A 25,331-nucleotide genomic window follows, 5' to 3' on the forward strand; every position below is an offset into this window, starting at 1 on the left:
GGGGCACCCGGAGAAAACCCACGCAGGTCTCGGGGGGGGCGGGGGGGGGGGAATCGTACAAACTCCATACAGACGGCACCCGAGGTCAGGATCGAACTCTGGCGCCGTGAGGCAGCAACTCTGCCACTGCCGCCTGATATTGGACCGGAGGTTGTTCACTGTTCTTCTGTTGTTACTATTGTTGAGTGTCCCGATGGTGACGCTCCCAAAGAGGTCAATGAGATGGGGGACTTGATGTGTGAATGGCCTGTCCTTAGAGGCTGCTGATCAAATTGCCAGAACTCCCGGTGTGTGAAGATGTAATGCAGTCGGGCAATTAAAAGCATTAATAGCTTGAACCCGAGATGTTTTGTCAATTTAAAGCAGATACGACAGCCGCATACCATTGTAACAATTATTTTGTGTTGTTTCTCACGGAACATTACGGAATATTTAGGACAGCAGGACGTCGAGAGCGGTTAAAAGGTTTCTCTTTGTAGCACGGTGGCGCAGCGGTAGAGTCGCTGTTTTACAACACCAGAGACCCGGGTTCGATCCTGACCTCGGGTGCTGCCTGTGCAGAGTTTGCACGTTCTCTTTGTGACCGCGTTGGTTTTCTCCGGGTGCTCCGGTTTCCTCCCGCACTCCAAAGACGTGCAGGTTTGTAGGTTAATAAGCTTCTGTGAAACGCCCCTGGTGTGTAGGATGGAACCAGTGTGCCGGGATCGATGTTCGGCACAGACTCAGTGGGCCGAAGGGCCTGTTTCCATGATGTATCTCTGAATTCAGTTTAGTATATTGTCACGTGTACCGAGGTACGGTGAAAAGCTTTTGTTGCGTGCTATCCTGCCAGCAGGACAGGACGTCAGTGTATGATTACAATTGAGCCATTTACAGTGTACAGATACATGACAAGGGAATAACGTTTAGTGCAAGGTAAAGCCATCAAAGTCCGATCAAGGTAGCTAGTAGTTCTAAACGGCTATCTAACTAAACCAGAACTAAACTAGATTAACTGGGCATATATATTCACTAAATTTAGAAGGATGTGATGGGATCTTATAGAAACATATAAGATTATTAAGGGATTAGACACGCTAGATGCAGGAAAAATGTTCCCGTTGTTGGGGGAGTCCAGAACCTGGGGTCACAGTTTAAGAATAAGGGGTAGGCCATTTAGTACCGAGATGAGGAAAATCCTTTTCACCCAGAGTTGTGAATCTGTGGAATTCACTGCCACAGGAGGCAGTGGAGGTCAATTCACTGGATGTTTTCAAGAAAGAGTTAAGGGCCTGTCCCACTTGGTGCCATTTACGTGACATCCTACAAATTAGTTGCCGCGTGGGGAGGCGTGGGTGGCGTATACAGTGATGCGCGGTAACGCGCGGTGCCCCAGGATTTTGTGGCTCAAAATCCTCGCACGGCACCTGTGTGACGTGTCCCTTGCGCATGCTGCGTACTGATGGCGTACGCTAATGTACTGACGGCGTACGTGCAGCGCGTGGTTATGCACGGTGACACGATCGTTCCCTATGCTAATTTATTGTGCGTCAACGTTCGTTACCATGCGCCACCCGTTCACCCTCGGTGCGCCATTTGTGCATCATTTGAGCGCCGCGCCACGTGACCACCCGGGTATAAAGCGCGCCGAGTTTTGAAACATTTTCACCCATAGTATCTTTGATTTTCACTGGGAAAATCCTTGCCACGGAGATCGGACTTGGTACGAACCACATCACAAAGGGGGCAGGGCCCTCAGGGGCACGGCGCGCGACTGTCGTACTGCTAGGCGATTATCGCGCGTCAATCATTACCGGCCTGTCGCGTAAATGCCGCACAAATAGCGCCAAAGTGGAACAGGCCCTTTAAAGATTTAGCTCAGGGCTAACGGAATCAAGGGATATGGGGAGAAAGCAGGAATTAATTGTGGATGATCAGCCATGATCATATTGAATGGCGGTGCTGGCTCGAAGGGCCAAATGGCCTACTCCGGCACCTATTTTCTTTTTTTCTAAAACTAAGACACTAGATGGTTCATCACGGATTAGGAATGCAAAGTACGACTGCTCAATTTAATGAGCACACAAATGGCTGTCAATGCAAGGGATATGTCTTGGTCTGCTCCGTAGGAGAGCAGTGTCTGTGGTGTAGCCTGATACGTGGTGGTGGGAGTGGGGGAGTGTGGGGGATGAAGAGAGGTGGTGCCGTCTGGGTGGTCAGTAGATGAATGATTCTCGCCCTGGAATGCAGGGTCAGTGGTGGCTTAACCCCCACGGAACACTGTGGTGAAAGTCTGACACTTTATCCCTGCAAAATGGAAGTCATTCATTGAGGAGGCTTGTTATTCTGCGGGTTGTAATGCTACCACGGGGAACAACGATGACCAGAGATGAACGACATTAAAAATAAAATTATGAAAGATTTTGTCCGCCTGGAAGTAAAATCTGGTCAAGGTTTTATTGACGATTTTCAGTCAGAGATTTAGTTTAGTTTAGTTTAGAGGTACAGAGCGGAAAAACAGGCCCTTCGGCCTACCGAGTCCGCGCCAACCACCGCACACTAGCACGATCCAACACGCACTCGGGATAATTTACAATTTGTACCGAAGCCAATTAGCTTATAAACCTGTACATCTTTGGAATGTGGGAGGAAACCGAAGCACCCGGAGAAAACCCACGGGCAGAACGTACAAACTCCGTACAGACAGCGCCCGTAGTCGGGTATCGAACCCGGGTCCCTGGTGCTGTAAAGGGGCTGTCCCACTGCGGCGACCTACTCCGCGAGTTCAGACGAGTTTGCCCTCGACTCGTACTCGTAGCATGGTCGACACGAGGTCCTAGGAGGTCTTTGTAACTCTCCTTCCTGCTCGAGAGTAGGCCCCGCGTACTCGAGGCCTCGGCTAGGTCGCGGCGTTTTTTTCAACATGTTGAAAAATGCCCACGAGTAAAAAAAAAAGTTCGCCATGGAAAAAATCGATACTTTTTTTACACGTAGGTTTAGTCGTAGTAGGTCGTAGTAGGTCGGCATGTTAGTCGTAGGTAATCAAGGGTAGTCAAAGGTAATCGAAGGTAGTCGTAGATAGTGTTCATCATAGTCGAAGGGAGGTCGAAGGAGGTCGTCTTCACTCTCCACTATTCTGTGTCCAATTTTCCCGTAGCTAGTCGAAGCTAGTTGTAGCTAGTCTTCAACATAGTCGAAGGAGGTCTTCAACATGACATTTTTTACAAACTCTCCCAAACTCTTCTAAACTCGCCAATTAGGTCGCCACAGTGGGACAGCCCCTTTAGGCAGCAACTCTACTGCTCTGCCACCGTGCCAACCTCAAATACTGAAAATACTTAATGATGGAATTATCCTCCTAGGATAAATGTTGTTGTAGGTTCTCTGTATTTATGTAGCGAATGACATTAACAGCTACCAGAGAGTGGGATAATTGCGTGTTCTATAATTAAACAGCAAAACTAAAACATGGGATATTGAAGATTACTTACTTGAACGTGAAAAATGCTTGTGTGAGTGCAGAAGATGTGTAAATCCCACTGATGGAGATGTACGTTCTGGGCAATTGCATGCACTATCAGAGCTAAATAACATTGCAAATTGATGTAAACTCTGGAGCGCTCAAGGAGATAAGAACCCTCTGAAATTGAATCTGTGTTCAATCAGGAAGCCTTCATACATCGCACTTTAATACACCAATCAGCCCCGTCGCTCTGATTCATTTGTTAAGATGCAGCCTGAAATCTGTCTCTCTATTTGTGGACTTTAATGAGATTCTGCTGTTTCGGGGGAGCGGGGAGGGAAGTGGAGAGTGGGGGGGGGGGGGGGGGGGGGGGGGGGGGGAGAGTGGGGGGGGGGGGGTTGGGCGTAGGAAGGTGGGGGGGGGGTGGTGGTGGGGTGGGGGAGGGCTGGGGGGGAGCAGGGGGGAAGAAGAGAGAGTCATTGCTGCAAGGGGAACAGTCAGGGCTGCAGCATCAAAGTGCCTTGGTCTTTCTATTGCACACTGTCTTTGGACAACACAGCAGTGCGAGAAAAACAGAGCAGAGACTTTGACCCAGGTGTCTGGCTGGATCTTGAACAGCAACAAACACACTGAATGGACTGCCAGATATCTTCTCTAAGCTGATGAAATATTTGCATTCTCATATTTTATATATATATATACATGTGTGTGTGTGTGTGTGTGTATATACATATATATGTGTGCACACACACACACACACACACACACACACACACACACACACACACACACACACACACACACACACACAAACATGTATATGTAAGACAATACAACTTTATTTCTACACTATACTTCTACTCGATGTCACCTTCCTCTCAGCTGACAAAGTACCATTCTGCATTTCCTTGAAACATCGTCCCCTTTGATTTGCATATTCACACCCTCCCCTTCCATATCTCTATGTGCATTGGCAGTTTTTAACAACGTTCTCAAAATCCAATTTCGCTAGCCACTAATTTATCGGGTATGATTAGAAAAGTCGCCTCATACACTCCACAGGCTCCGGCGATGGTAATAATAAGTCTTCCAGTCTTGACTCATTGTTTTTTATTGAAGTAATATTGTAGGGCCGAGATGGCCTGTTTCCGTGCTGTGATTGTTATATGGTTAATACAAAACATTGATATCATGTCATATAAATCATAAAAACGTCTCATTGTAAAAGCGCATCGTCTGACAACATCTATATATATATATATATATATATATATATATATATATATATATATATATATATATATATATATATATATATATATATATATATATATATATATATATATATATATATGTCCCGATCATGCTCGTGGTCACGGTAAAAAACTGTCTCCATCCATGGCCCGATCAAAACTGAAACTAATCATCTGAGCGTCTGCACCAGAATGCTATCGCCAAAAAACACGCCCCAGACTACGTATAAAATCCCACCCATATTAACACAGTCCCGTCCTATGACAGTCCCGACGTCGGAGTTTCGATCATCCCGAAGAGGGCCTGTACATCGGGCCGTCTGTAGTGGTGACTAGGGAGGGTTTATGGCACCAACCACGGGTGAACAAAGCAGGAAGGCTGACTGAACTTTGTTGCCTTCCACCACAGTGAAGAATGCTGTGGCGGATGTTTGTGTTATATTCTATTGTGTATTGTGTGTTCTTTTTCAGTGTATCGCTGCTGGCAAATTCATTTCACTGCACCTTCGTTGGTGCAAGTGACGAATAACATTGACTTTGACAGGCAGATAATAATTCAAAGTAACTAGACATGACTTTAATAAACTTACTTAAACTTTAATGGCTCCAATACCATGTCTCCCTCTCTCCTGACTCTCAGTCTTAAAAACCTGAAGGGTCTTGATCCAAAATGTCACCATTCCTTCTGTCCAAAGATGCTGCCTGTCCCGTTGAGTTACTCCAGCATTTTCTTCGTACACACACACACAAATATATATTTATGTGTGTGCATACAGTACATACACACACAGCCAAATGTATATTTTCAATTGCAATTACCTTGAAAATTATTCATTTAAAATGCATGTACAGGGAAAGTCAAATGAACATTTTATCATGTACCTAGATGTACAAAATATAGAAAACAGCTTTTTTTTTCACGAGCAGTAGCTCTACTCAATAACCAAAAGGCTGTAATCTCCTTTTGCTCTGGTATTTTATTTAATTCACATGTTTTTCTTTTTCAAAAAGGAAAGCAAAAAAAAGCTCCTCGATAGAATAAGGGGTCGGCCATTTAGGACTGAGATGAGGAAAAATCTTTTCACCCAGAGCGTTGTGAATCTGTGGAATTCTCTGCCACGGAAGGCAGTGGATGCCAATTCACTGGATGTTTTCAAGAAAGAGTTAGATTTAGCTCATAGGGCCAACGGAATCAAGGGATATGGGGGAGAAAGCAGGAACGGGGTACTGAATTTGGATGATCAGCCACGATCATATCTTCTTGTGTATGGCGTGCACAGCCTAAAGTTGTAGGACGGCTTGTTCTATTTGATCTTATTTGATTGTGCGCGCCAGGTTGATTGCATTCGTCGAAACAGGGCGGACCATGTGGAGGTTGCAATCTCCCACCTCCCATGATCATATTAAATGGCGGTGCTGGCTCGAAGGGCCGAATGGCCTACTCCTGCACCTATCTTCTATGTTTCTATGTTACTGTACCTCGGTATACATGACAATAATTAACTTATCTAAACTAAATTAACCATTTGAAAAAAAAAATTTTTACCCCAAATGTTCCACAATTTTATTACGTTTTACTATTTTATTCTTTCCGTGATTTATTTCAGAGAAACAATTCTTTATGCATCCCAAGAAATATATCTTTAAGCATCCCAACAAATATATCTTTGACATAATTCAGATTTCCATCCCCACTTTTTCCTTCCAGAGTCCATAACAAATTTACTCTTCCTTTTAAAATGAGCTTGTTTATAAGATAGATTTATAAAATTGGTTTTCTTCTTTCCATCAGCTCATTAAATTTAATGCTTGACATTTAGAAATGCAGTAAAAGTTAATATTGTATTTTGAAAATCTTAACTTCAGTATAGAGTTAGTGTGGAAACAAGACCTTCGGCCCAACTTGCCCACACCGGCCAACATGTCCCAGCTACACTAGTCCCACCTGCCCACGTTTGGCCCTCTTCCCTCTGAACGTCTCCTATCCATGCACCTGTCTAACTGTTTCTTCTGAGGCTTACTCAACCTCCCCCTATAGCTCAGGCCCTCTAGTCCTGGCAACACCCTCGTAAATCTTCTCTGAACCCTTTCAAGCTTGACAACATCTTTCCAATAAGTTCATCCACTGTACTATAGAAGTTAGAAACATAGAAAATAGGTGCAGGAGGAGGCCATTCGGCCATTCGAACCAGCACCGCCACTCATTGTGATCAATCTGTAACCCGTGCCTGCCTTCTCCCCATATCCCTTGATTCCGCTAGCCCCTAGAGCTCTATCTAACTCTCTTTTAAATTCATCCAGTGACTTGGCCTCCACTGTCTTCTGTGGCGGGGAATTCCACAAATTCACAACTCTCTGGGTGAAACAGTTTTATCTAATCTCGGTTTTAAATGGCCTCCCCTTTATTCTTGGACTCTGGCGCCTGGTTCTAAACTCCCCAACACTGGGAACATTTTTTCCTGCATCTAGCTTGTCTAGTCCTTTTATAATTGTATACCTTTCTTTAAGATCTCCTCTCATCCTTCTAAATTCCAGTAAATACAAGCCCACTCTTTCCAATCTATCCTCATATGACAGTCCCGCCATCCCGGGGATTAACCTTGTGAACCTACGCTGCACTGCCTCAATCGCAAGGATGTCCTTCCTCAAATTAGGAGACCAAAACTGTACACAATAATCCAGATGTGGTCCCTGTACAACTGCAGAAGGACCTCTTTACTCCTATACTCAAATCCTCTCGTGATGAAGACCAACATACCATTAGCTTTCTTCACTGCCTGGTGTACCTGCATGTTTACTTTCAGTGACTAGTGTACAAGGACACCCAGGTCTCGGTGCACTTTCCTTTTTCCTAATCTGACACCATTGGGATAATAATCTGCTTCCATGTTCTTGCCGCCAAAGTGGATAACCTCATATTTATATATTGTAATTAGCTCTCTTATGTTTTTATGTTTTGACCACACATTTGTTCAGTTTTCTTTTAAATCCACAGTATAAAAAAAAGATGTCCATGCAAGATTGAATGCAAAATGAAATGCATAATGAAATTATCCCTTTTACATATGGTAATTAAAATCTGCATTAAAACAAAGTTTAAACTTGCTAGTCTTGCTATTTTAATACATTTAGCTTTCTTTTGAAGGACTAAAATATTCATAATTATTTTAACACAAACGCAAATCATAACTGTGGGGGCTTTTGAAAATGCAAAGTAAATGTGCCTCAACATTATCATAATTCCCCCACTTTTATTCATTTGTTTAAATACTTTAATATAAGCAGCCTTGGCGATTTCTTTATAGCAACTGGGTCATCAACAAAAAGAGGCTCAAATGACATAAGTTGAGGCTAATCATAGCCTTTGGCTGTCAGTATCTCAGAGTGCAATTCAATTCTGCTTCCTCGTGTTGTCAAGCTGCCTTAACTTCCTCAAGACGATCCTCACTTTCCACAAGAAGAAACAAAAAAAGATTTGCGGGCGGCAAGGTGGGGCAGCGGTAAAGTTGCTGCCTCACAGCGCCAGACACCCGGGTTGGATCCTGACTATGGATGCTGTCTGTACGGAGTTTGTACTTTCTCCCCCCACCCCCCACCCCGTGAAATGACACGAAGCTGGGTGGCGGAGTGAGCTGTGGAGAGGACGCTATGAGTTGCGAATCTGTGGAATTCTCTGCCATAGAAGGCAGTGGAGGCCAATAATGCACTGGATGTTTTCAAGGAAGAGTTAGATTTATCTCTTAGGGCTAACGGATATGGGGAGAAAGCGGGAACGGGGTACAGATTTAGGATGATCAGCCATGATCATATTGAATGGCCTACTCCTGCACCTATTTTCTATGTTTCGATGTCTATCTTTCGATGTGACCTGCGTGGGTTTTCTCCAGGTAGCTCAGGTTTCCTCCCAAACTCCAAAGACGTACAGGTTTGGAAGCTAATCGTATCGGGTGATAGTGCGTCCTCCTCTGGAACACAGCATGCAAGGAGTTTCCGCACTCCGATACCATCAGGCAGTTTTATCGGAAAGCCGAGTAAAATTGACCATTTGCACAGTTAGCATCTAAAACGAACCATCATCTTCCTCCAGACGACAATGTCTCAGCCCCCACTGATTTCGATTTCCACGAAGGATTAACTTTTATCATGCAGGATTTTTGTTTTCGCCACAACCGCATGTTTACTTCAAACGATCGATCCCACCACGACGCAAGAATCCTACCACTGCTAATGAGTCTACAGCCCCCTGGATCCAGCCTGTTGCCTTGCTTGCCACGGTTTGCAGCTCTCATCAGAGGTCCTGTAGTTAGAACCTTAAACTAGCAAAACTAATGAAATTGACAAACCGACCAAAACACTTCATGTAATGAAGTTACTTTAATTGGATTTGCACGTCTATTGGTTCTGAATATCACTGAAATGGAAACAAGGGAAAGATAGAGGGGCCTGAGCTACAGGGAGAGGTTGAGCAGGCTGGGACTCTATTCCCTGGAGTGCAGGAGGATCTTATAGAGGTGTACAAAATCATGAAAGGAATAGATCGGGTAGATGCACAGTCTCTTGCCCAGAGTAGGGGAATCGAGGACTAGAGGACATAGGTTTAAGGTGAAGGGGAACCGATTTAATAGGAATCTGAGGGGTAATTCTTTCACACAAAGGGCGGTGGGTGTATGGAACAAGCTGCCGGAGGAGGTGGTTGAGGCAGGGACTATTGCAACATTTAAGAGACACTTGGACAGGTACGTGGATAGGACGGGTTTGGAGGGATATTGAGCAAACGCGGGCAGGTGGGACTAGTGTAGCGGGGACACGTTGGCCGGTTTGGGCAAGTTGGGCTGAAGGGCCTGTTTCCACATTGGTATCACTCTGTGACTCTAACAGATCCTTTGGCCAACAATGTCTGCACTGAACATGATGTCAAGTTTAACTCATTTTCTCTGTCTGCCCCTGATCCATATCCGTCGATTCCCTGCATATCTATGTGCCTCTTAAACACTACTTTTACAGTATCTGCCTCCACGACCACCCCTGGTAGCGCCTTCCAGGCACCCACCGCCCACTGTGTGAAAATACATGTTTTGCACATCTAAACTCAGCTTAAAGCTTTGCCCTCGAGCCCTTGACATTTCCACCCTGAGTTACAGGCTGTGACTGTCTACCCTATCTATGCCACTCATAATTTGGTGTACTTCCCCTCAACCTCTGACACGCCAGTGAAAACATTCTAAGTTTGTCCAGCCTCTCCTTAAAGCTTCTTCTTGCCTTGTCGCTACACTTTTCCAAGCCACTGCGTAACGTAACGCAGGCTCTGTCACGTGGGTCGAAGACCTTGAGATCTTCTGGTTTGCAGGGCACTGGGAGGAGGGGGCAGGTAAGTAAGTGCTCCATAGTTTGGGTGGTCTGCCCGCAGCCACATTGGGTTGGCCCATCGTTGTTGTACCCCCACTTCTGCACGAGGGCTTTGCACCGTCCGACCCGTGTTCTGAGGCGATGAGGCAGAGCCAGACTGGCCATGTCTCTGTCACTCCCAATGGAAAGGACTCCTCGGTGTATAGTGTCAGTGTGTGGGGGGGGGGGGGAGTTGTAGGTGTTTCACCCGAGCATCTAGCGTACATGTGCGGGGGTTATCATCCAGGGATCGAACTGCATGTAGGAAGCTATTTCTGGATTTTAACCTCTCCTCATAGCTAATGCCCTCTAATGCAGGCAGCAATCGGGTAATCCTCTCCCGCACCCTCTACAAAGCCTCCACATGACTCCCGTAATGGGGCGACCAGAACAGTGCGAAATACTCCAAACGCGACCTACTGGCCCTGTCCCACAGTACGAGTTGATTCCAAGAGTTCTCCCGAGTTTGCCCTGATTCGAACTCGGAGATTTACGGCAATGGCCGCTCGTCGGAACTCGGGGCTCTCGTGGACATTTTTCAACATGTTGAAAAATCTTCACGATTCTGCCCGAGCTTACCGCGATTCCCGAGCGCCTGCCGTTAGCGTTACGAGCCGCTAAGAGACGTCCCGAGCTCCAACGCACCCGCTTCGTTCATTCTCCGTGCTTACCACGAGTTAGATTTTTTTTGTTAAACTGGGGAGAGCTCTTGGAATGAACTCGTACCGTGGGACAGGGCTGTAACCAAGGTCCCATGAAGCTGCCTCGTGACATCTCGACGACTACATTCAGGGTGGCGGAAGGATGCTGGTTTACACCGAAGAGTGACACAAAATGCTGGAGTAACTCGGCGGGTCAGGCAGCATCTCTGGAAGAAAGGAATAGGTGACCATTCGGGTCGAGACCTCCTCCCCTCCCCCCCCCCCCCTCTCACCCCCACCCTGACCTTCAGTCTGAAGATAGGTAGGTCCTAACCTGAAACTTCACACATTTATGTTCTCCAGAGATGCTGCCTGACCCGCTGAGTTACCCCGTCTGGCGTTTTGTGTCTATCTCTGCGAGTTTACGGTGCCTTTTTTTTTTTAACTAAACCATAAATGAACAAAAAAATTCAGTTGCAGGTGTAATTTAGTGGGAACCTGTCCGCTAAACCTTTGATGTTCAGGCAGCGATCAGTGACTCTTTGATGTTGTCTGTGTAGTACAATTCATTGGACGTCTCCGAGACCTTTCTCCGCACGGACCCTAATGGGAAACACATTAACTGATGACTGCCGTGAAAATCACACAGTAAAAGGTCTCTCATTCCCAGCACATCGAATATCACTCAACCGTTAAGTGGATGCATCTGTCCTCAACTCTTAGTTTTAGCTAAGTTCAGAGATACAGAGCGGAAACAGGCCCTTCGGCCCACCGGGTCCGCGCCGACCAGCGATCCCCGCACACTAACGCTATCCTATACCCACTAGGGACAATTTACATTTTATACCAAGCCAATTAACCTACAAACCTGTACAGCTTTAGAATGTGGGAGGAAACCGAAGATCTCGGAGAAAACCCACGCAGGTCACTGGGAGAACGTACAAACTCCCTACGGACAGCACCCGTAGTCAGGATCCGGTAGGCGGCGCGACTCTGGTCAGCAGCGGCCTCTGCAGTCTGTCCGCGTTTTATTATTTTCTGTCTGTGTTTAAATGTAGTTTTTGTTATTTTTTTGGGGGGGGTGTGTGTGTGTGGGGGGGGGGGGGTGGGAGGGGGGGGGGGGGGAAACTTTTTTAAATCTCTCCCTGCACTGGAGACCCGACCTTTTCTTGTCGGGTTTCCGTTGTCGTTGGGGCCGCAACGAGGAGCGGCCTCCAACAGGAAGAAGCCGGGGACTCTGGTGCTACGACTCACCGTCGCCGTCACGGAGCTGGCCGAGTCCGGAGCGGGTGGAGCGGTGGAGGAGCGCTGCTGCTGCTGCTGCTGCTGCTACCGCTACCGGAGAGTCGGAGGCTCCAACGGCAGGTCTGTGGACGGCGGCACCGGGAGCCCGCGGGTCCCTGGAGGGGAGACCGCTTTTCAGGGTTCCTGCAACGGCGACTTCCCCCGCCCGAGTTGCGGGGTTGAAGAGCTCCTGGAGCGGGGCCTACATCACTGCCCCGCGCGGCTTGGAATGGCCGCGGGACTCTGCGAGCGCACGCTGGGGGCTCTAACAGCAAGACCCGGCGTGCGACCTCGCACCACCCGGCGTGGCTTTAATGGCTGCGGGACAATCGCCATCGCCAGCCGGGGGCTTTGACTTTGACTCTGACATCGGGGGGGGGGGGAGAGTGCAGTGGAGAGATAAGTTTATTAGGCCTTCCATCACAGCGATGTGATGGATGTTTATGTAAATTATGTTGTGTCTTGGGGCTATGTGTTTGTAATGTATGGCTGCAGAAACGGCATTTCGTTTGGACCTCAAGGGGTCCAAATGACAATTAAATGTATCTTGTATCTTGGATCAAACCCAGGTCCCTGGCGCAGTAAGACAGCAACTCTACCGCTGCGCCACCGTGCCGCCCATCCAAGACACGCAATTCCTTGCCGTCTTGGATGGAGCTGTTCCCAAGCCATGCTGTGATGCATCCAGATAACATGCTCTCTGGGGTGTATGTCTGTCCCATTACCTGGTTTATTCGTTAATTTGCCATTTGAGAGACCATGCTGAGTTATAATTGAAAGGTCTTGGATGTCTCGAGAACAACAGCTTCCCCTTCTATAGAACGCAAAGGTCATATGTCCATCCGTTCTAGGAGCAGAATTAGGCCATTCGGCCCATCAGGTTCACTCCACCATCCAGCCATGACTGATCTATCCCCCTAACCCCTGACACCCGTACTGATCAAGAATCTGTGGTAAGATCATGTGATAGTAGCAGAATTAGGCACAATCGCAAGCACACACGCACACACATGCACACAAACACACGCAGACGCAGACACACACACACACACGCAGACACGCACACACGTGTGTACACACGCAGACACACACACACGCGCGTACATACACACGCAGCCACGCACACACGCACTCACAGACACACGCGTGCATACACACGCAGCCACGCACACACACACTCACAGACACACACACAGACGCACACCTACACACATATATACACACACGCACACAGACGTGCACACACACGCACAGAGACACACGCACACAGACACACACAAACGCACATACATACACACACAGACGCACAAACACAGACACATACACACACAGACACCCACAAACGCACATACATACACAGACACACACATGCACACACACACACATGTACAGACACACATACACACACACACACATATGCACACACACACACACACATGTACACACACACACACACACATACACACACACACAGACACACAAACACGCACACACACACACACACACACACACACACACACACACACACACACACACACACACACACACACACACACACACATGCACACACACACACACAGTTACACACACAACCACACACACACACACACACACACACACACACACACACACACACACACACACACACACACACACACACACACACACACACACACACACACATATACTGAACCTTTCTTGTTAATTACATTGTTCACAGTGTACTATGTCTACATATTCTGTTGTGCTGCTACAAGTAAGAATCTCACTGTTCTATCTGGGACACATGACAATAAAACTCTCTTGACTCTGGAGCGTGCTACAACTTCTGAAAATTAATTAATTTGCGGGTTGTGGCCGCTCTTAATTGTCCTTAACGAGAGAGAGTTAAGAGCTAGAGACACAAGGGTGGATTACAAGAGGAAAGACCCAAAGTGCCGGAGCAACTCGGCGGGTCAGGCAGCATCTCTGGAGAACATGGATAAGTGACGCTTCAGGTCGGGACCCTTCTTCAGATAGTATGCAGGTGTGGGGTGGGGTGGGTGTTGGAGGCCAGATCACAAGATCATTGACAGGAGCAGAATTAGGCCATTCGCCCCCATCAAGTCTACTCCACCATTCAATCGTGTCTGATCTATCTCTCCCTCCTAACCCCATTCTCTTGCCTTCTCGCCATAACCACCGACACCCGTACTAATCAAGAATTTATCTATCTCAGCCTTAAATAAATATTTCCATTGACTTCGCCTCCACAGCTTTCTGTGGCAATGATTTCCACAGATTCCTCTGACTAAAGAAATTTCCCCTCATCTCCTTCTTAAAAGAACGTCCTTTAATTCTGAGGCTGTGACCTCTAGTCCTAGACTCTCCCACTAGTGGAAACATCCTCTCCACATCCACTCTATCCAGGCCTTTCAGTATTCTGTACATTTCAATGAGGTCCCATGCTTCTAAACTCGAGCGAGTGCAGGCCCGGTGGACTAATTGTACAGGGGTGAGGCAGAACATAGCATCTGAAGATTAGCTGCATTCAAGGTGAATTTGTTCCCACTGTGAAGTCGGGTATCTTGTTGCTTCTCCCGCACGTTTGTTGCGTGACCCTTCTGTGGCATTCCCCAGATTGTGTTTCGGTGCCTCTGAGAATTTCCCCGGCACTCTGCAACATGTGAGACTTGCTACTGACTCTCAGCATCACCACTGAGATCTGTCGGAATAGCTGAGCCTTCAAACACAGCCCACTTCACCTCCGCGCACAGTCAGCACAAAAGAGTCGGCACGGTGGCGCAGCGGTAGAGTTGCTGCCTCACAGCGCCAGAGACCTGGGTTCAATCCCGACTACGAGTGCTGTCTGTGCGGAGTTTGCACGTTCTCCCCGTGACCTCGTGGGTTTTCTCCGAGATCATCTGTTTACTCCCACATAGGTTTGTCGGCTAATTGGCTTGGTGTAAACCTAAATAGTCCCCGGTGTGTGTAGGATAGTGTTAATGTGCTGTTCGGTGCGGACTCGGTGGGCGGAGGTGCCTGTTTCCGCGCTGTATCTCTAAACTAAACTAAACTAAACTAAGGCCAAGAGTGTTTTATTGTCACAATGAACAAAACGGAGGGATGAATCTGCTTTGTCATTTTCACACCTTGCCCTTCTATATCCCCAGATTCCCTCTCCCCTGGCTGCCAGTCTGAAGAAGGGTCTCAACCCGAAACGTCACCCATTCCTTCTCTCCACAGATGCTGCCTGTCCCGCTGAGTTACCCCAGCATTGTATGTCTAACCTTCAGTGTAAACCAGCATCTGCATATTCCTTCCTGCATATTTAGTCCTTTACTTGCAGTAACTCGACAGGTTTGCAAACGCAGCACCCAATATAATAAACAGACATTAAAAAAGAAGTTCAATATATAAAGAAACATCTGTGCAAAAAAAAACAACACTGAAGCCAGAAGTCAACCTGGTGCAATGAAGGAAGCTCATAGTTTAGTTGAAGTTCATAGCGGTCATCGGGGTGATGGTGGTTGCCAAGAAGCTGTTCCTGAATCTTTAGGTTAGTTTAGAGATACAGCGCGGAAACCGGACAAATCATGACAGGAATTAAGAGGGAAAATTTTAAGAATAAGGGGCAAGCCATTTAGAACGGAGATGAGGAAACACTTTTTCATGCAGAGAGCTGTGAGTCTGTGGAATTCTCTGCCTCGGAGGGCGGTGGGGGCCGGTTCTCTGGATGCTTTCAAGAGAGAGCTAGATAGGGCTCTTAAAGATAGCGGAGTCAGGGGATATGGGGAGAAGGCAGGAACAGGGTACTGATTGTGGATGATCAGCCATGATCACATTGAATGGCGGTGCTGGCTCGAAGGGCCGAATGGCCTACTCCTGCACCTATTGTCTATTGTCGATTGTCTAAATGTACAGAGTCTTCCCCAGAGTAGGCAAATGGAGAACCTGAGGACATAGGTTTAAGATAAGAGGGGAAAGATGTGATGGGATCACTAAACACTGTTTAAGGTTTAAGGTGAGGGGGGAAAATATTGAATAGCAAATCGGAGGGGGTAACCTTTTCACACAAAGGGGGGTGGGTGTATGGAACAAGCAGCTAGAGGAGATAGTTTAATTTAATTTAGAGATACAGTGCGGAAACAGGCCCTTCGGCCCAACGAGTCCGCACCGACCAGTGATCCTCACACATTAACGCTGTCCTACACACACTAGGGACAATTTTACACATACACCAAGCCAATTCACCTACATACCTATGCCAATGTGAGGCAGCAACTCTACCACTACGCCACTGTGCCACCCTAAATGCAGAGATATGGATCATGTGCAGGCAGGGGAGATTAGTTTCACTTGGCATCATGTTCGGCACAGACCTTGTTTTGCTTTGCTTAGCTCTTATACAGCGTGGAAACAGGCCCTTCAGCCCAACTTGCCCACATCGACTACCTGTCCCATCTACACTAGTCCCACCTGCCTTGTACCATGTACCTGCCTAATTGTTTCTTAAAAGTTGCAATAGTCCCCGCCATGGTGGGGCAGTGGTAGAGTTGCTGCCTTACAGCGCTTGCAGCGCCGGAGACTGGGGTTCGATCCCGACTACGGGTGCTGTCTGTACAGAGTTTGTACATTCTCCCCGTGACCGCGAGGGTTTTCTCCGAATTCTTCAGTTTCCTCCCACACTCCAAAGACGTTCGGGTTTGTTAGGTTAAATGGCTTCGGTAAATTGTGTATGCCCTTGGGTGTCTCCTTTAAAGTTTACCAAGTCAAGTCAAGTCAAGAGAGTTTATTGTCATGTGTCCCAGATAGGACAATGAAAGTCTTGCTTGCTGCAGCACAACAGAATATTATAGGCAATAATACAGATCAGATCAGAGAGCCCATGTACCATAGAATATATATATATATATTCACACACATAAATAAACAGATAAAGTGCAATAGGCCGTTATAGTTCAGAGTTTCAGGTTGTGTTTAATAGTCTGATGGCTGTGGGGAAGTAGCTGTTCCTGAACCTGGATGTTGCAGATTTCAGGCTCCTGTACCTTCTACCTGATGACAGTGGGAAGAAGAGTGTGTGGCCAGGATGGTGTGGGTCCTTGATGATGCTGGCACCCTTTTTGAGGCAGAGACTGCGATAGATCCCCTCGATGGTAGGGAGGTCAGAGCCGATTATGGTATTTCCATTTGATATTTCCAGGGAAAAATATTCTGACAGTCTGCCTTAGAGTCTCAGAGTGACACAGCGTGGAAACAGTCCCTTCGGCCCAACTTGCCCACACCGACCAACAAGTCCCAGATACACCAGTCCCACCTGCCCGCGTTTGGTCCAAATCCCTCCAAACCTGTCCTATCCATGTACCTGTCTAACTGTTTCTTAAACGTTGGGATAGTCCCAGCCTCAACCACCTCCTCAGGCAGCTTGTTCCATACACCCACCACCCTGTGTGTCAAAAGGTTACCCCTCAGATTCCTATTAAATCTTTCCCCCTTCACCTTCAACCTATGTCCTCTGGTCCTCGATTCACCTACTCTGGGCAAGAGCCTGTGCATCTAGCAATACCAGCATTTTCCGTTCCATCAAGAGTACTGGGATTGTAGTCTGCTTGTGTACATAGCAACACAATTTAATTTCCATCAGTGTCAAATGGCAATGGCTTTGTGAATGGATAGTTCATAATAAGATTCTGGGCAACTTCAATAACAAGAATATCTTGTGGTCACAATTTAAGGGGTAGGATATTTAGGACTGAGATGGGGAGAAACCTTTTCACCCAGAGAGTTGTGAATCTGTGGAATTCTCTGCCACAGAAGGCATTGGAGGCCAACTCACTGGATGTTTTCAAGAGAGGGTTAGATTTAGCTCTTAGGGCTAACGGAATCAAGGGATAAGGGGGAAATAGCAGGAGCGGGGCACTGAATTTGGATGATCATATCATCTACTTGCGTATGGCGTGCACAGCCTAAAGTTGTAGGATGGCTTGTTTTATTTGATCTTATTTGATTGTACACGCAAGTAAGAATGTCATTGTATTCTCTGGGTCATGGAAACATCGACAATAGGTGCAGGAGTAGGCCATTCAGCCCTTCGAGCCCTTCTCTGCCTCAGAGGGCGGAGGAGGCAGGTTATCTGGATGCTTTCAAGAGAGAGCTAGATAGGGCTCTTCAAAATAGCGGAGTCAGTGGATATGGGGAGAAGGCAGGAACGGGGTACTGATTGGGGATGACCACATTGAATGGGGGTGCTGGCTCGAACGGGCCGAATGGCCTACTACTGCACCTAGTGTCTATTGTCTATTGAGCCAGCACCACCATTTAATATGATCATGGCTGATCATCCAGAATCAGTACGCCCGTTCCTGCTTTCTCCCCCATATCCCTTGATTCCGTCAGCCCTATTCTAACTAAATCTAGCTCTCTCTTGACATACGACAAAAAAAAAATGCTCTCGACTCTTGAACCAGAGTCACAGGACAGTATTGTTAGAATAATGTTTTGAATTTTGTTCTCGGTTTGTTGTTTTTTTAATCCGTGTCATGGTGATGGCTGGAGGTAGGAAGTTGTGATGCTGTTTATCTTCTTGCTGCCTACCTGAATCCATCTGCACCGTTCTGCTCTCAGGGCTATTCTCAAAGCCTCTGTAAGGAGCTGCCAGGAGATGCACGAAAAGACATCAATCAAAGCCAACTCTCTTCCAGGCTCTTCCTTTGACTCTTCTCATCCCTTGAGAAAGATGTCAGACTTTTGCTCGTCCCTTCTCACATCGAATGATCAGTCAGAATCTATCAGTCCTATTTAACTGATAGCAATTTCGCTCAGAATTCGTTGCTCAGAATCTCTTCACAACTTATTTTTTGTTTTTTGTTTAGTTTAGAGATACAGCGTTTAGAGAACAGACCCTTCGGCCCTTCTGGTCCACACCGCCCCGCGGTCCCCGCGCGCTAACACTATCCTGCACTAGGGATTTTTTTACATTTATACCAAGCCAGTTAACATGCAAATCTGCACGTCTTTGGAGTGGGAGGAAACCGAAAGTTCTCGGAGAAAGTCCGCGCGGTCACGGGGAGAGCGTACAAACTCCGTACAGACAAGCGTCTCGAGCCAGGATCGAACCCGGTTCTCTGCCGCTGTAGACAGCATATCTATCGCTGCGCCGCCTTGCCGCCTGTGGATGTTAGGGCGGCGCGGTGGCGCAGCGGTAGAGTTGCTGCCTTCCAGCATCAGAGACCCAGGTTCGGTCCTGATCACGGGTGCTGTCTGTACGGAGTTTGCACGTTCTCCCTGTGTCTGCGTTGGTTTTCTCCGGGTGCTCCGGTTTCCTCCCACACTCCAAAGACTTTAGCCTTTACTTTAGATGTACAGCGCTGAAACAGGCCCACCGTGTCCGCTCCAACCAGCGATCCCATACACTGTCCGACATGCTAGGGACAATTTACAATTTTACCGAAGCCAATTAACCTACAAACCTGTACGTCTTTAGAGTGTGGGAGGAAACCGGAGCACCCGGAGAAATTGTCTTTCTTGGTCACGGGGAGAATGTACAAACTCCGCACAGACAGCGCCCGCAGTCAGGATGGAACACGTGTCTTTGCCGCTGTAAGGCAGCAACTCTACCGCTGCGCCTTAGATGTAGAGGTTTGCAGGTTAATTAGCTTTGGTCAAATTGTAAATTATCTCTGGCGTGTAGGATAGTGCTAGTGTACGGGGTGATCGCTGGTCGGCGCGGACTCAGTGGGCTGCAGGGTGTGTTTCCGCACTGTATCTCTGAAGTCTAAAGTCTAAAGATTTCTAAAAGTGACCCACAGTTAAGAAAGCCATTTGACGGAATAAATATATCTGATCACCAGAACGCGAACATATGCTCGACTAATGGCCCCCATATGTTCCCGCCCTCAAATATAACTGCTCCGGTGAACAGGTTGGGTTTCTTTACCAAAATTAGTTTTTCCTGAAACAAAAGCTAGCATGTTGAGAAAGTGTAACCTGCTGAACTAATTTTAATGCACTGTAAATGTCCAAGACGCTATTCTAAAAGGACAATATACTTTCGTGCACACAATGCAAGTAAATCGTCCACTCTGTTCATTGTTCTCATTTGCTTTGTTCCGAGATACAGTGTGGAAGCAGGCCCTTCGGCCCAACTTGCCCACACCGACCAACATGTCCCAATTACACCAGTCCCACCTGCCTGCGTTAGGCCCATATCCCTCTAAACCTCAGTTCAGTTTAGTTTATTGTCACGTGTACCGAGGTACAGTGAAAAGCTTTTTGTTGGATGCTAACCAGTCAGCGGAAAGACAATACATGATTACCATCGAGCCATTTACAGTGCGCTGATACATGATAAGGGAATAGCGTTTAGTGCAAGGTAAACCCAGCAGAGTCCGATCAAGGATAGTCCGAGGGACACCAAAGGGGTAGATAGTAGTCCAGCACTGCTCTCAGGTTGTGGTGGGATGATTCAGTTGCCTGATAAATATCTGTCCTATCCACGAACCTGTCTAAATATTTCTTCAACGCATTTGGTGCGACTAAACATGGTCGCTTGAGTCGTACGGGCTCCGTATGGCCGCGCGGGGCTGGTCCCACTTAGAAGCGCGGAGTTGTGCGGGGCTAGTCCCGACATCGCGCGGGGCTCCGAAAATCTGACTGTCTGAAATCTTCGCGCGCCAACGTCCTGTTGGCACGCAGGCGCATTGCGGTCGTGCGCAGCATCTTGACGGCAAGTGGGACAGGCCCTTAAGACTCATGGGAGAACTGGGAAGGGGAAGGGGATGGAGAGAGAAAGCAAGGGCTATCTGAAGTTAATGGGCAGTGTTAATGTGTGGGGATTGCTGGTCGGCGCGGACTCAGTGGGCCGGAGAAGGGCCTGATTTTATTATTTTTTTGTTTTTTTATTTTTGTTAGAAGTACAATAATGTGGTACCACAGTACCTAATACTGTTGACACATTACATTTCATATACAACTTCTCATTTTTAATTTAATAATAAAACAGGAATAAGGAAGAAAAGAATAGAAAAGGCGAGTGACATATAGTGGTGCGTGACATAGTAAGATAGCCCGAAAGAAGAAAGAGAAAGAAGGAGAAAGAGAAAGAGACGAAATAGAGAAGAAAAAAAAGAAAAAAGAGATTGAAAGCGATATACCTATTTAATGTTCCTGGCCACCCGTCACCTGGTTCTGAAACAGTTTATTTCTATGTTTGTGTTGCACCATATGCTTGTAAGAAGTCGATAAAAGGAGACCAAATCATTAAGGTTTGATCTACTTTACCTGCTAATTGGAGTCGCATTTCTTCAAGATATGCCGTTTCCAACATATTTGAAATCCACATTTTGAGCGTTGGTGGAGCGTTGCCACATTTTCCCAAAATTTAAGTACGAGTTTTTTTGCCGTTATTAAACCATAATTAAATAGAGATTTTTGAAACGTATTTAGCTTATTCCCATCTTCCATTGATCCAAAGATAATCATTTCTGTATTAGGTTCAAGTCTTCTATTAAATAGTTTTGTAAACATTTCAAAAATTTTGTTCCAGAATTTATGAAGTTTTATACATGAGACAAAAGAGTGTGTTATAGTGGCATTTTCAGAGAAGCATTTATCACATATGGGAGAGATATTTGGATAGATTTTATTCAGTCTAGTTTTCGAGTAGTATAATCTATGTAAATTTTAAATTGAATTAGATTATGTTTTGCATTAATGGAACATTCATGTGTGTATAATCGGGTATTTTTCCCATGTTTCTTTCGAAATTTTAATCTATAATTCTTGTTCCCATGCTGCTCTAATTGCCTCTGTCGATGGTGATTCTATATTTAAAATGATATTATATGTATGATATTAAATTGCATGAACCTGCCTTAATGTTCATTGCTTCATCTAATAAATCTAGGGTTAGAATTTGATATCCTTGTATGTGTTTTTTCAAATAGTCACTAATTTGGGCCTGTTTTCCGCTCTGTATCTCTAAACAATACTAAAGGAAGCCATCGAATGTTGTGACAAATCTCCGCCAAATTCAGGCAGTTGTCCAATTTGTGCCTGGGCAGGGATAATCTATCACCGTTTACATAAAGGATACTGCCTTTTGTAACCTGGTGATCCTGAAGGAGTAAGAACCCATTTGGGTTTCCTGTAGAGGCCTGCGCTGATAGTCAATTATGGAAGGTGTTGAAAGGGAAAATGAAGCAGTGCCTGTCAGGCTGGGATGTTAATGAGTGAGGCACACAGGATGTGCGAGCACAGAACAGCCTGACTCTGAAGACCAATACAAAGACAAGCCGTGCATAATTGCCCACCTGGTTTTGCAATTAAAGCCGGCCAGTGAAAAAAAGCTTTCTTCGACGGGGAACCACTTTGACAGGATTCCACTCGTCCTATAAGGCGATGGTCTTTAGAGCACCGTTAGCACAGATGATTTCACACAACCAGTTACTTTAAATAATTCGCCCGTTCCTTACTCTGTGGAGTTGGAAAGCTTTGCATTGCAAAATTGCACGCCGCCATCATTGTCACCCTTCAATATTTCATACCTCTTTCCAAATTGTTCAGCGTTCGTCTCGGGATAGATTAAGATATCTGAGGAAGGATGTGCTGGCTCCACAGGGAGGTTTCACAAGAATGATCCCGGGAAAGAGTGGGTTAACGTACGATGAGTGTTTGACGGCACTGGGTCTGTACTCGCTGGAGTTTAGAAGGTTGAGGCGGGGTGGGGGAATGGGGGGGGGGGGGGGATCTCATGGAAATTTACCGAATAGTGAAAGTCCTGAATAGTGTGGATGTGGAGAGGATGTTTCCACCAGAGGGAGAGTCTAGGACCAGAGGTCACAGCCTCAGAATTAGAGGACGTTCCTTTAGGAAGGAGATGGAGATGAAGATGAATCTCTTCAGTCAGAGGGTGGTGAATCTGTGGAATTCTTTGTCACAGAAGGCTGTGGAGGCCAACAGTGGATATTTTTAAGACAGAGATTGATAGATTCTTGATTAGTACGGGTGTCAGGGGTTATGGGGAGAAAACAGGAGAATGGGGTTAGGAGGAGGAGATAGATCACCCATGATTGAATGGCGGAGTAGACTTGATGGGCCGAATGGCCTAATTCTGCTCCTATCACTTATGAACTTATGAACAGTACCGCAGAGAAACATGTCCTTCGGCCCACTAAGTATGTGCCGAAAATGATGCCAAGATGAACCAATCTCATTTAGTTTAGTTTTTAGTGTCAACCAGCGATCCCCGCACATCAACACTATTCTACACACATTAGAGACAATTTACAATTTAACTGAAGCCAATTCACCCACAAACCTGTTTGTCTTTTTTTTTTTTTTTTTTTTTCAAAATTTATTCAATTATTAAAAATAATATTTACACTACAATAAAACAAGCCAGAACCCACCACCATAAATACAATACAAACATATATCCATAATAAACTATTATACAATTATGATACAATCCTTATTGAGGATACATTCAACACCCTGCGGAGCCCAGCGGTCCCGAAACTCCCTCAGGGTGCCCACAGACAGGGCGTATTCCCTTTCTAATCCCACCCGGGCACGGACATAACCCCGGAAAAGGGGCAGGCAGCTGGCCCGGGTAGAGCCCTCCGCCGCCTGGCGCCGTGACTCGCGGATGGCCAGCTTGGCCAGGCCCAGGAGCAACAACCTGTTTGTCTTTGGAGGGTGGGCGGAAACGGGAGATCCCGGAGAAAGCCCACGCAGGTCACGGTGCGAACATCCAAACTCCGTACAGACAGCACCTGGATCGAACCCAGGTCTCTGGCGCTGTAAGGCAGCAACTCTACCGCAGTGCCACCGTGTCACTCACTTGGGATCATACAAGCAAATGATTCATATCCCTCCATTCAAAGGTGTCAAAGATATTTTATTGTCACGTACACCAATTAAGGTACAGTGATATTCGAATTACCATACAGCCATGCAAAAATAAAAGCAACAAGACACACAACTACATAAAAGTTAACATAAACATCCACCACAGTGGATTCCCCACGTACCTGACTGTGATGGAAGGCCCATAAAGTCCAATCTCCTTCCTCTTTACTCTCCCGCGGTCAGGGCTGTTGAACCAGCCGCAGTCGGGGCGGTCGAAGTCCCCGCATCAGGGAGATCGAAGCTTGGAGTTCCCGAAGTCGGTCTCTGACCAGAGACGGCGACCTCCACGATGGCAGGCTCCCGCGGTGGAGCTCTCGAAATCGGTCTCCAGCAAAGGTCGCCAACTCCTCGGTGTTGGGCCGCAGTACGGACAGAGATACGGTACGGGAAAAAAAATGGTATCTCCGTCGAGGTAAGAGATTAGAAAAATATTCCCCCCACCCCCCCCCCCCCCCCCCCCCCCCCCCCCCCCACCTCCAACCCCCACATAAAACAAGTTAAAGAACACTAAACAAGGAACACTAAACACATACTAAAAAAACAAGGAAGAAGAAAGGGACAGACAGACTGTTGGCATAAATTAGGGTAAAGAAGGAAAAGATTCATTTATAATATGGTGTCAATAATTAATATGTGCCAGAGCTACTAGGCTCCAAACTTTCTGAGTTGACTGTGCCTGAACCCCTATGTCGGTGGATCACCAGCTTTCTGACAAACAGGAAGCAGCATGTGAGGCGGGAAAGGATATCTCGGACCTGCACTCGCTCAGCATAGGAGCACCGCAAGATGCGTACTCTCCCCTCTCCTCTACTCTCGCCACACCAATGACTGCACCCCCACAGACACCTCTGTCAAGCTTCTCAAGTTTGCGGATGACACAACCCTGATCCAGGATCTCTGTACTCTTTTCAGTTTGACATGTTTCCTATAACATGGTGCCCAGAACTGAACACAATATTCTAAATGCGGTCTCACCAACGTCTTATACAACTGCAACATGACCTCCCAACTTCTATACTCAATACTCTGACTGATGAAGGCCAAAGTGCTAAAATACGTTTTGACCACCTGATATACCTGCGACACAACCTTCAAGGAACCATGCAACCATCAACCATTCCTCTGCCCACCTGGCTAATTGATCCAGATCCTGCTGCAATCTTTCACAACCATCTTCACTATCTGCAAAACCACTCACATCTGTATCATCAGCAAACTTGCTAATGTTGCCCTGTTCTGTGACATTTCACAGAGTGCAGGAGTAACTCAGCGGGTCAGGCTGAGTATAGAAGTTAGGAGGTCATGTTGCAGTTGCATAAGAAGTTGGTGAGGCCGCATTCAGAGTATTATGTTCAGTTCTGGGCACCATGTTATAGGATAGATGTCATCAAACTGGAAAGGGTACAGTGAAGATTTACAAGGATGTTGCCAGCA

The 25,331-nt window shown here is 46.7% G+C and overlaps 1 protein-coding gene across 1 annotated transcript in view; it reads left to right on the top strand.

Annotated features, from left to right (window-relative positions):
• Positions 1-25,331, top strand: part of si:dkey-22o22.2 (neural-cadherin) — a 354,455-nt gene that overhangs the window by 36,444 nt on the left and 292,680 nt on the right.

Source organism: Leucoraja erinacea, chromosome 4, assembly GCF_028641065.1.
Source record: "Leucoraja erinacea ecotype New England chromosome 4, Leri_hhj_1, whole genome shotgun sequence".
Lineage (NCBI taxonomy): Eukaryota > Metazoa > Chordata > Chondrichthyes > Rajiformes > Rajidae > Leucoraja > Leucoraja erinaceus.